Below are 13,010 nucleotides of genomic sequence, written 5' to 3'. Positions count from 1 at the left end.
CCCAGCTAGCTTTTTGAAGGCTAGCATGGACATGCACTGGGTGGTATTTTTGACTGTCTTCAGCAAAACTGTATGAACATATGAGCCTTTGACCACAAGTATGCCCTGCTCTGTATGATGCTCATCTCTTTTACTTAGCTACTACTGTCACGATTGGTCTTTCCCTGCACTGATTTTTATTGTCTAGGAAGGACCACACCCTGGCTAGTGGACCACACCTTTTGCTAGTTTCTAGTGACATATCCACAAGTTTCTGCCTCCTAACATGACTTTATGATTTCCAGTTGCCCTGCTTGGCCTTTCTGATGAGGTGGGTCTAAAGTCCAAGCTTGTTGATGCCTGAGATGTGTTACACCTGCTTGGTTTTCCTTCAGCTATAATTTCCTGCCTCAGTGACTCCAAGGTACCTACTTATGCTCTGGAAATTCTTTACAAAAGCTGTCTTTCCTTTTCTCATGGCCTCATCCTCTTCCTATTCATGTCCTTCAATTGGATTAATTGACAGTCCTCCTAGTTGATATTCCCACTTCTATTTTTTCTCCCCACGCCAAACCATTGTATCACCCTGTTTGATGAATATTTATAAATACTTGTCATGTACTGCCTTAATTAAAAACACAGGACTCCCTGTTTTGTACAGGATAAAGCTCAAATGTATTTTTCCTGGAGGAAAAAAAGCAGGGTTTAGCTTACCTAGCTGGCCATAGCATACTTCTTTAATTTTACCTTTCACTGTTTTCATCCATAAATTGCCTGCTCCAGCTTCCCCAGACAGTTTCATTTATGCTCCAGTGATGTTCTCATCATTTAAATTACCAGGGACCCCTGCTGGTGGTAGTTCATGAATCTGGAGCAGCTCCCTGTGGCTAGGGTCTAGGAGTGGAATCCCAGTATGTACAAAGAAAATTCAAGATAGGGACCTAATTATACATTGGTAATACACAACTGAGTGAAAGCCCCGGCTGTGGAAGAGAGGTAAATAAGTAGTAGATAGACTCATTATTTAATTCTCAAGCTGTTGTATGTCTAAGGCTTCTTATGTCCTTCCTTCACTAGTTATTGGATCATTCCTAGGATTGGAGAACACTTGAACCTGTATACAGTGAGAGACTAAACGTCTCCACCTGTGGTTCCTGCGAGGCTTTGGGGACGATCACCTTTAGAATGCCTTCATCTTCCGATTTCTTGGCAGCTTGACATCCTGATCTCCATCTACCCATATGGAACTTCCCATTGCAGGATTCTAGGTCATTTGTTACTTGTACCACTCAGTTAATACTAAAATAGTTAATGTTTTATAATATTTTTATGTTTTTACATTTTTTGCTTCTTATGTGTCACAAATAAGACATGCCTATTATAGTAAGTTCACACAAAAATAGAAGACTATAAAGAGTAAAAATTCCCATTTCCCTTTCCCCTTTTAGTTCCATCACCCTTAGATTGTCACTGTTAATAGCTTTTGAGTATCCATTCTCATTTTTTGGGATGGTTTGTCTGTTTTAAAAAATTATTATGCTGTATTATAGTTCTACAACTTACTTTTTAAAATGAAATAATACAGTTTTCTGGAAATCTTTCTGGGTCATGCCATAGATCTAGATGATCATTTTTTATAGGCACATAAGTTCCACTTTATATATGTCATATTGTCATTTAAAATAGCACATCATAATGACATCCTTTTATATATACAACTTGCCCAGAATAGTTTCATTTTATGCCTTTTGTCCTGGTATTTCATCTAGTTTACCATTTGTGTCAGATTTTTCATTTTTGAATGAAGTATTATTTAAAAATTGCATGTAAATAAACTAGATTAGGTTTAAGTAGACCTACACTTTGTATCTCCACATTGTGACACGATTTCATATGTGAGATGTCAGTGTGGTGAACAGAATTCTCACTTTAACATATGGTTAAATTGGCAGTATCTCATTTTTCTTTTCCAGCTCCCTTCCAGAAGTAATACTATAAGCTAACACTTTTTTTTTTTAAGGGCATCATAAAAGGTACTTGCTGGTAAAATGATTGCACTCTGGCATGAGCAGTTAGGTACGGCTAACTTTTTCAGCTTTTGTGTGATGGTGATGGCAGAAATATTCGATGCTACCACCTCTGCTGGTCACTTGATGTGCCAGCCAGTTCTGCTGGACACATGCCCTGGCCATGGATTGTACAGTTTTTCAGCCTTTATTTAATCTTGCCATACAATGAGTACACTAAACGCTGTTGCTACAAGAGTTTTATCATGTATCATATAGTATAAATCTATAACTATTTATTTTATTATTAGGTAACTAACACTTTTTTATTTTGTAATAATCCTTTTGATGATAGTAATTGAAAAAAACACACAGCAGTGCACATTTAACAGTTAGTACTGAATTTCCTATGACTTGCTGAAAAGAATTCATATATAACTCACATTCGATGGGGGCTGTAATGACATCACTGATCTCATGAAAACAAGAAGACATCGGCCTGCTGAAGATCAACATCTACTACACAGCCTTCCTTAAAGACTGTCCCTGCAAATACTACATTTTAATACTTATCTGCAGAAGGTGTATTTGTGTACCCCTCTGTGAAACATGACTTTACATTTAGATTAAGTGATGGTTCTAAATTGATATCACTCAATCTCAGTTTCAAATTTTCATGTGCATGTATGAAAAGTAAACAACAGCTCTTAATATATTGGCTTCATTAAAAAAATTCTATCTACATTTAAATGATACCAGTTTTACATTAGTATCATTGACTATTTCTAATTTTAAAAATCAATTCCATTAACTCAAATTTTGTGTCTAATTCATGGTATCAAAACATTTAGATATTCATTCTGTAAAAGGTAAAACAGCAAACGTTCCATATTATTATAATTTGAAATACAAACTGCAACATGATAAAATTATTTGGTCTTGGTGATGTTAAAAATATGTTGTGGTGGAACATGGCATCATAAACATTTTTAAAATAAATGTAAAACCTATGGGAAAAACTGTGCTTGGAATATGTTGTGATGCACATTGTAATTCATAATAGCATCCAAAAATCTGCAGAATCTACCAAGCTAAGTAGAAGATGTAGTTGTCAAAAAGTACAAATGTGTTTATACATAGACAAGATAACCAACCTACAGATTTTGGTGATTGGACTGATATAAAGAAAACAAAAATAATTTAGCCATGGCAGTATACATTTTCTCTCTTTGGATTTGAGAAATGTTTGAGACTTTAAAAAATTAAAGTCTCCACTGGAAAATTTTGCTCTGAACTTAAGAAATTCATTAGGTAGCTTAGCACCTCAGGGAGGGTATATTGAACAAACAGTTGAAGGCATTAACAATTTAAAATTTACTGACCCTAAAATGTAACTTGGAAAAATATAAAAATAATACAATAATGTAAAAAATACATATTTCAGAGAAATAACTGACAGATAGAACTAAGAAATTGATTTAAAGTATATGAAAATTTATCAAGAATCATATTTCTATATTTTAATATTCAAATATGAATATTTTTACTTTTATGAGTACAGTTATAAAATTTTTTAAAAGAATGCTATTTTTGAAAAAAATTTTGAATATAATTATGTATAGGTCCACAAATATAATAAAACCACTCAATTGGTTAGTATATATACATTTCAAAAATTATATAATTTTAACTATTTTCAGTACCATTTTCACACAAAAAAATATCCCAGCTTGGATAAATTATATGGTCCTTTTATGTATATATACATCATTCTTTGTTCCTCAGTGCAATTAATTTCTCCCTATTCAGTTGCTTTTTATTTATACATAACTGTAATATTTGTAGTTCAAGTTTATTATTTCTCAAAAACTCATTTCTCCCTAGAGATTAACTCCTTCCTTTGATTTCTCTCTCTTTTAAGAGGATGACTTTACTCTTGGTCACTTAGACTTAAAAGCTTGCTACACCAATTCCTCTCTCTGTTTTACAAAGATCATTCTGGTGGTAGGACAGAGAATGAGTTAGAAGGAGATGATACAAAATATAAGGGAGACTCTTTAGGAAACTGCTGCACTAATCCAGATGATGGAGTTTTAACCTACTCTCAAGTAATAGGAGGAGATGAATGGTGTGAGAGATACAAGGCAAGACTGATCCTTTGGCTATGATAAGGTGAGATAATGTTGGAATGTGGGAGATGACTGTCACATTTCTGACTTGAGTATGTAGATTGATAGTGCTGCTCACTATCATGAGGACCTCAAGAAAAGAAAGAAGTTTCAGAGGGAAAATAGTACGATGGACTGGGAGCATGTTGAGTTTGAGGAGCCTGTGGGGCTCTGAGGGAGTTTTGCAGTGTGGAGTTGGATAGTTAGAACAGGAGCTTTCACACACAGCTTGTAGTGGTAGATAAGGATGTGGACGAAATTGTCCAGTCAGAAGACCAAGGGAAAGAAAAAGCAAAGGGGTAGTAAAGGAAACTGAGCTGCAGTGTTCAAGATGGAGCTGGGGGAGAAATCATGCTGGAATAGCCAATGGGTCGCCCTTGGAGAAGGAAGAACCTAACACGAGAATCAAGTGTGGCAGGGTGGAGCAAACACTGGACAGACACTTGGCGATTATGAGGTTCCAATAACTGTAGGGGGAACGCAGGCCTAGCGCAGACAGAAAATGCTCCCAGAAATACTTTACCATTTGAAACTTTTAGACTTAAGTTTAACAAATCAAACTTCCGAGATATAATAGTCCTTAATATGGTTTACACTATAACTTTTATGCTAATAGTCTACAAACATTTATTCTAATTCTGGCTTTTTGGAAGGTTTACATTGAGTGTATAAGGGCACATTAATTAGTATAGAGTGGACTTTTTAATACTTGTCAAGAACATCAGATTTATTATAATCAGATGCATAGAACTGTTCTAGAAATTTGACTTTGAAGTGAAATCAGTCTAAAACAATTTAAAAATCTTTTTAGATTTCATTCTTAGAACCTGTTTTTCCATGGTATCTTAGAGTAAAGTTTTAACTTTTACATTTTAGTTTTACTTAGCTGTTACTTTTAAAAATTACATCAAGGTGTATTGTATATATTTAGACATGTTTTAGTCATTAAAGCACCTAATGTAAGTAGTTTTTATTTCTGAGATCTATGTCTTCACATTATCTCTTATACATTCATTTTGATCCCTCAGCTTTGGTATACAATTTATCTTTTAGTATAGAAATGTTGGGTTCTTTCATCACAATTACAGTCATTGGTCTGATAATCCTGTGAGTCAATCTACACAAAACAAGAAGCTAATATCAAACTCCTGGCAGGTTTAGTTAAAATTAAAATTCATGCTCAACTGTAGAGATTGTCAAGTGTGGAAATAATATTTGTCCAGCTGGACAGCTTTCTTTTGTAGTTGCTAAATGAAAGTTGAGATTCTGTCTGCTCCTTGAAAGCTTCTGTGTCATGAAGGTAATTTGGACTGTTTGTGGTTTGACAGGGATTATTAAAATCAGATGAAGTGAAGGGAAGCAAGTGTGAGAAAGCAAAATTGACACTGACACTCTCTATTATTTGCAGCTTGAATCATGATGACTATGTTGATATGATAGATTCACTGCTGAGATATGTTAAGCAGCAAATAAAGTAAAAAGCAGGCATAGTGATAAATTTTTAGATTTAACATGAAGAACTCCAATACTTACTTTCACTGATTGCCTTTTAAATAGTATTTTTCAGGTCATTCCAAATTTGCTTTAACCAATAACAAATTATGTTATTGAATTATAGAATTAAAAAGTGTACTGCAAAGGCAAGATTAAAGAAATAGACCACATGATAAAAATAATACAATTTTAAAACTAAGTTTTAAAAGAATATAATTATTTATTTTTTCTTAAATAAACTAGAACGTGTTTTAAGGCATCACATTCAAAGTTTATTTGATAGCGTAAATGTTAAATCCTGATTTTTCATTACAAGTATATTTTATTACCATTCACAATTTCTAAAAAATAGTTTGTTGTTAGAAGGGACTTAACAGTTTAAGCCATAATTGTAGATGACCTTTTTCTGTTTAAAGATAATATACAAATTATGTTATCATAGTTATATGTTGCCTATAAATAGTATTATGAACACTGATAAAGTCAATGCCCTCCATGAGTGTGATTTTCAGCTAAAACCATCCTTAGTAGAGGGAGTTATAGCTAGGAAGCTATTTCAAGATGTCAGTTAAGGATAGTAATAGTAGAAAAATATAATTAAATATAAAGAATTATATGTAAAACAAAAACAAGGTAAAGAACCTAGAGTTGCCCTATGCATTATAGAAATCCAGTGAAATGATCTGATTTGGTTTGTAAAACAAGAAGTCTATTGCCAGTATGTACTGTGGACACCAACCTGGTATTCTGTAATTTAGTTCAGTTCAATTCTAACACTAACCATTTGGGCTTAGTGCAAACTCCACAAGTTAAGGGCTCAGTCCAATGAGACTGCCCCCACTTCAGACATGAGCCACAGGTAGGGTCTCCAAGGGATAATGATTTCTGCTTGGCTGACTACAAATTTTGGGGGGTTCCTATAACCCCCTCCCCTCTAGTTTATTCATTGGTATGATTTACACATCTCAGGAAAGCACTATACTTCTAATTATAGTTTTATTAAAACCATACACTCAAGAATGGCCAAATTAAAGAGATACATAGGACAAAGGAAGGGGGTGGGAAATGAGGGGCAAAATATATATTTTTATTATACCACAAGGTGTGAGTCCTGGAGGCCATATAAGAGGGGTTTTTTCTTTTTTTTTCTTTTTTCAGCAGGCAGGAAATAACATCAGTTTGGATATACTGGTAGCAGACAGAGGGAGAAGAATTTGAGAGTATTTGGTGACCATTAATAAGGGCACTGGAGAAAAAGGATTAAAGAATCTGGTGACTATTGAAGACAGGGGTCAGCAAATGTTTTCCATTAAGAGACAGATAGTATATATCTTAGGGTTTACGGACCATATATAGCCACTGTGTAATCTTTTCTTTTGTTTGTTTTTATTTTTACAACTCATTAGAAATATAAAAACCATTCTTAGCTTACAGGGCATGGAAAAAACACTGCACCATCATTTGCTGACACCTCATACTAAGATACTAGGGCAAGGGAGAGGGTGATTAGGTAGGTGGTGACCCCATAATATAGGAAGAAAAGCCAGATTTAGGAAAAGATTTTGAATTAAACTTTGAACATATTGAGTGCAAGGGACCTTTGAATCAGTGAAGTGAAATTGTCTAATAAGGGCTCGGAAATATGTGTGGGGTTTTGGAAGAAGAACTAAGTTTAGAGATACAGACTGAATTTTTATCATCAAGATAATAGGTGAAAAGCATGTGGAATACAGTGAATATCAAGAACGCCAGCATAAAATGAATAAGAAGAGAAGAGGAAAAAAGATTTATTCATTTTCCTTCCCAAGTCAGGCAAGGAGAAAGGAAATTTGGGAAGACTACAGAATGAGAATTAATAGGAAAAGTTGTTTCTAAGGTACAAGGAGGAGAAAAATCCAATTAAGAAAAATAAAACAAAATTTTTAAAATTAAAACTCTTCAGAGAAAAACACAAATCTACTCTGGTAAAATTATATGAGAAGAAGGCAGTGGCTTTGAATGACAAATGCTCAGGGAAAGTATTTAAAATGAGAAGCAGGTCTAGAAAGATCCCTGTGGTGAATATCAGTGTTTAACAACGGAGATGAGAGAGGAACCAATCAAGATATTCATTAGTTTAATAAAAACTACTTTGGTTAATTTAAGAAAAAAAAAGAAAGAAAAACTGGTTGTTGGCAATGCACTTTCTCTTGGAGGGTTGGAGTTAACTTGATCAGTTTACCACCAGTGACTTTCTTTCCCTTCCTTCATTCCAAATTTCAAAATTCATTTTGAAATTTGAAATAATATGAATCTGACACTTAAGCATGGGTCAAATGTTTAACCCTAGAACAATTAGTTATAACTAGGAAAGGTGGATGAGTCCTCTAGCATAGAAATGGACAGCATTGTATATCTGTATATTTCAGATTAAAAAGAAGAAGAAATTTTGTGAGCTTGCCAGCTACCAAAAGTGGGGACTCTTACCCAGAGCACATGAATAAATGTGTGAAAGACAAGAAGAGAACTGGGAACCCATAATACTTAGGAAGATTGGCAAGAAAGGAGACAACTTCAAGGAAGAAGTAGGTATCAGTTCCAAATAGTGCAGAGATTAAGTACGATAGGGACTGAAAAATATTTTGTCAGTTTCAGTGTAAGGATAGAAGCAGAATCCAGATTGCTCTGGGTTGAGAAATGAATGAGAGTTGAGAATATAAAATAAGGAACTATGGACTGTGATTTTAATGTGCTGGGCTATGAAAGGAAGAGGGGGGTGTCCAATGGTGGGTTTTGTTTGTTTCTAAAAAGCAAGAAACTTGAACTTGTTATAGTCAGCTGGAAGGGATATTGATACTATAGCACACGATAATTGATGGAGCAAAAGCTCCAGAAATCATAAAAGAGTATTTCTTCTTTTTTTTTTTTATAAAGGGAGATAACCTTTTTTTTTAAAGATTTTATTTATTTATTTATTTATTTAGAGAGGGAAGGGAGGGAGAAAGAGAGAGAGAAACACCAATGTGCGGTTGCTGGGGGTCATGGCCTGCAACCCAGGCATGTACCCTGACTGGGAATCGAACCTGCGACACTTTGGTTTGCAGCCTGCGCTCAATCCACTGAGCTACACCAGCCAGGGCATAAAAGAGTATTTCAAAGGAGACATTTATCCATCAAATTAATGTTAATAACATTATTAACATTTAAGAGAACAGTATCACATTAATATGGCTAGCTAATTAATATTAGTAACATTTCAGAAGAAATTCTTAAACCCTTGAACCATACTTAAAGAACCCTAAATCTTTTAGAAGTACCCATTTATATACAAAGTATATGCTAAATTCAAATTATTCTAATCTAGTTATTAAAACAAAGTTCCTTAAAATGTAATTGATATCTCACAAGCTATGTTTGTTGTTATTCCCACTTAATACATAGTACAACTGCCTTTTTAAAACTGCTCCATCTCTTAAACTTTCTATTAATGCAGATGTACTATTTTCTTAGTAAAATTACTAAGATTTTACTACACTTGAAACTTCATTAGTTAATCATTGCTTCCATGATTTGTGACATTATTTAGATCTAATGTCAAACTATATGATAATTTCATAACTTTAAAATCATGTGAAACGTTTGCATGCAAAGTTATAAAAAATCAAGAAATTAAAATTTGTTTTCACATATCATAGTTTAACTGTTACATTAAAGCAAGAGATGGCTAGGATTACATATTGAAAACAATAAATAGTTATCAAAATGAAATATTTTCTAGAAAGAAGTGCATTGAAAACTAAAGAAAGCACTGTCAGATTTGGTGAGTAACGCATATGACAATTAATTCTGTTTACTTGTCAAACTACAATAGCATATCCTGATGATCCTGTCAATTTCCACTTCATACATACACATATATACCGGTACATCACTAATATAGGAGCCACAATGAAATATTTTGTATTTTATTAAAGGGGATTTTAATAGCTGTAGTATGTTAATGTGAGCAGTTATGGGCTCTATATTAATAGTCTAGCCCATATAATTATAATAATAATAACTTCCACAATTATTTATGGAAAGGGTAGCAGTCTGGAGGGAAACCTGATATACAGGTGAGAGTTGAAAAATGAATAGAATAACAAGTTTTTATTTTCTAATACAAGATTTTAATGCATAACGTATTCTAAATGACTGTCAACAAATTGAGATCCCCATGAGTTGCTTCTCAGTCTTCTAGGGAAGCTAAAATATTAAATTTTTAACTTCTAGTTAGTAACTGATTAAAAGAAATGAATTACAACTCTGAAGTATCACAATGGAAGATCTATCCTTAAAAAAAATTGGAGGGGAGATTATATAGGTTTCACAGTGAAGAAAATTTATAATGGTTTTAAGGAATGCAGTCAAATATATAAGCCAGTAAACAAATCAACACATGTAAGAGGTAAAATAATTTTTTTAAACTACGAGTATATACAGAGAGACATTTTATATTTAGCATTGCGATTAAGGGCAGATGTTGAAGCGGCCTGAATCCCAGCTTTGCTACTTCCTATGTCAGTGATTTTGGGCAAATCATGAACCTCTCTATGCCTCAGTTTCCATACCCTTCATATGGAGATTATAATTTTGTCTTTGTGTGGGGGGATTGTTTTATTTTGTTGTTCTTTATTATTTATTTGACTTTAACTTTTTATTGAATTCATTGGGGTGACATTGGTTCATAAAACCATACCCGTTTCAAGTGTGCAACTAAGTAACACCTCATCTTCACACTGCATTGTGCACCCATCGTCCCAAGCAATGTCTCTTTCTGTCTCCTTTTTGTCCTGCTTTTTCCGTCTCCACCTACTTCCACCCCCTTTTCCTTTGGCTACCACCACACTGTTACACTGTTGTCTATGTATATGTGATATGCATGTGTGTGTGTATCTGTGTGTGACTATGTTTTGGGGGTTTAATCCCTTCACCTTCTTTCATCCAGTCCTCCATCCCCCCTCTCCTCTGATAGTTGTCAGTCTGTTCCGTGTATCCATGCTTCTGTTTTTGTTTTGTTCATTAGATTCCACATGTAAGTGAAATCATATGGTGTTTTGTCTCTTTCTTACTGGCTTATTCCACTTAGCATAATAATCTCTAGGTCCATTCATGTTGTTGCAAAAGGTAAAATTTCTTTTTTTCTTTTTTTTACTGCCAAGTACTATTCTATTGTGTGAATGCACTGCTTTTATATCCACTCATCTATTGATGGACATTTAGGCTGTTTCCATATCTTGGCAATTGTAAATAATGGTGCAATGGACATAGGGCTACATATATTCTTTTGATTTGGTACTTTGGGATTCTTTGGATATATTCCCAGAAGTGAGATTGTTGGGTCAAAAGGAAGTTCCATTTAAATTTTTTGAGGGAATTCTTTAATATTTTCCACAGTGGCTGCACTAATCTGCATTGCCACCAACAGTGCACAAGGGTTCCCTTTTCTTTCATCCTCACAAGCACTAGTTGTTGGTTGATTTATTGATGCTGGCCATTCTGAGAGGTATGAAGTGATATCTCATTGTGGTTTTAATTCGCATTTCTCTGATGATTAGTGATGTTGAGCATTTTTTCATATGCCTATTGGCCATCTATATGTCCTCTTTGGAGAAGTGTTTATTGAGGTTCTTCATTCATTTTTAATTGGATTTTTTGTCTTCTTGGTGTTGAGTTTTGTAAGTTCTTTATGTATTTTGCAAATTAACCCTTTTTAAGATATATCATTGGCCAGTATGTTCTCCTGTTCAGTGGGTTCCCTTTTCATTTTGTTGGTGGTTTCTTTCACTGTGCAAAAGCTTTTTAGTTTGCTATACTCTCATTGTTTATTTTTTCCTTTGTTTCCCTTGACCAAGTAGATGTATCGGTAAAAAATATTGTTACAAGAGATGTCTGAGATGTTTTCTTCTAGGATTTTTATGGTTTCATGATTTAACATTTAAGTCTTTTGTCTATTTTGAGCTTATTCCCTGTGTATGATGTAAGTTGGAGGTGTGGTTTCATTTTTTTGCAGGTCCCTGTCCAATTTTTCCAATACCATGTATTGAAGGGACTGTCTTTACTCCATTGTATGTTGCTGCCTCCTCTGTCAAATATCAATTGACCATAAAGGTGTGGGTTTATCTGTGGGTTCTCTGTTCTGTTCCATTGATCTAGCTGCCTGTTCTCATGCTTGTACCATGCTGTTTTCATTACAATGGCCTTATAGTATAGTTTGATATCAGGTATTCTTTCTCAAGATTGCTTGCGCTGTTTGGGGTCTTTTGGGTTCCATATAAATTTTTACAACATTTTTTCTAGATCTGTGAAATATGCCATTGATATTTTAATAAGAATTGTATTGACTCTATATATTGCTTTGGGTGGTATGGGCATTTTAATGATGTTAATTATTCCAATGCATCAGTATAGTATATGCTTCCAGTTATTTGTATCTTTCTTACCTTTAAATTATATCTCAATGAATGAGTTCACTAACTTATATAAAATTTTATAGATTTAGTAAAAATTAAATTTTGAATTATATAATGTTGGCAGGACTTTGTGAATGATACAGGAAGATTAATTTGTAGTTAGATATAAATGGAAAGTAAAAATGAACCAGGCCAGAAAAGGCTTGTTCAGTTTAAGAATGATGACATGATCAAAGTTAATTTTCACTTTGCTTTTAATCAGATCAGCAACTCAAGCCAAACCAACAATACAAAAAATAATACCAATAATATAAAAAATACATAAGGATATATGATGCTTGTGAAGATATGATTTTCCGATGTTGCCCTTTTCCTTCTGATGTTGTCCAAAGTCAGTTGGTCTCAGAAATCTTTTATTGAGGAAGAGTGTGCCAAGTCAGAGTAGCTCAGAAACATGGGCTAGTTGCTTCATAGAATATTTTAGGCAGCTGGGATTTTGGGGGTGGAACAGCAGTGCAAAGCAGCTATCTGTTGGGAACTGCCCTGCCTGGTTTCAGAAGCTGTAATCCCCCATGGCTAAGGCTGAGTAAAAAGACCTTGGGACCATAAGCCATTAAGGAGACAAAGCTTATCTTCCTTGTAGGGGTGCCACCTCTGCCTCCTTTCTCTTCACCCTGCTTGGCCCCGGGCGGATGACTGGTTAGCCAATGATGGGTAAGAGTCCTCAAAAGAGGGATGACCTAGACAGGCATGCTTGTGAAGGGGCTCTCAGGGAAGGACTTGGAGGGCTATAGAAAAAGGGGGTGATGGACCCTCACCCCTCGGCTTGGACATAGCCTGAGTCTTCTTTCTGTCTGAAAGAAGTCTCCTAATCTCTTGGCTGCCTTATGTCCCCTGCCTGACTTAAGCCTGAAACAATGCTGGAGGTGGGT

The 13,010-nt window shown here is 34.5% G+C and overlaps 1 protein-coding gene across 3 annotated transcripts in view; it reads left to right on the top strand.

Moving 5' to 3' along the window:
• Positions 1-13,010, top strand: part of KIAA0825 (KIAA0825 ortholog) — a 397,293-nt gene that overhangs the window by 25,767 nt on the left and 358,516 nt on the right. The window contains exon 1 of one of the 3 annotated variants that reach the window (XM_036020540.1): positions 7,825-8,211. The exons of the other annotated variants lie outside the window; for them this stretch is intronic. The gene's annotated coding sequence lies outside the window, so the exon portion shown is untranslated. Of the gene's footprint in view, positions 1-7,824; positions 8,212-13,010 lie in introns of those variants that run through there. 3 annotated transcript variants of the gene reach the window in all.

This window comes from Phyllostomus discolor, chromosome 3, assembly GCF_004126475.2.
Source record: "Phyllostomus discolor isolate MPI-MPIP mPhyDis1 chromosome 3, mPhyDis1.pri.v3, whole genome shotgun sequence".
Taxonomy (NCBI): domain Eukaryota; kingdom Metazoa; phylum Chordata; class Mammalia; order Chiroptera; family Phyllostomidae; genus Phyllostomus; species Phyllostomus discolor.
Note: the sequence above shows the minus strand (reverse complement) of the source record. Positions and strands in the feature narration are given on the sequence as shown.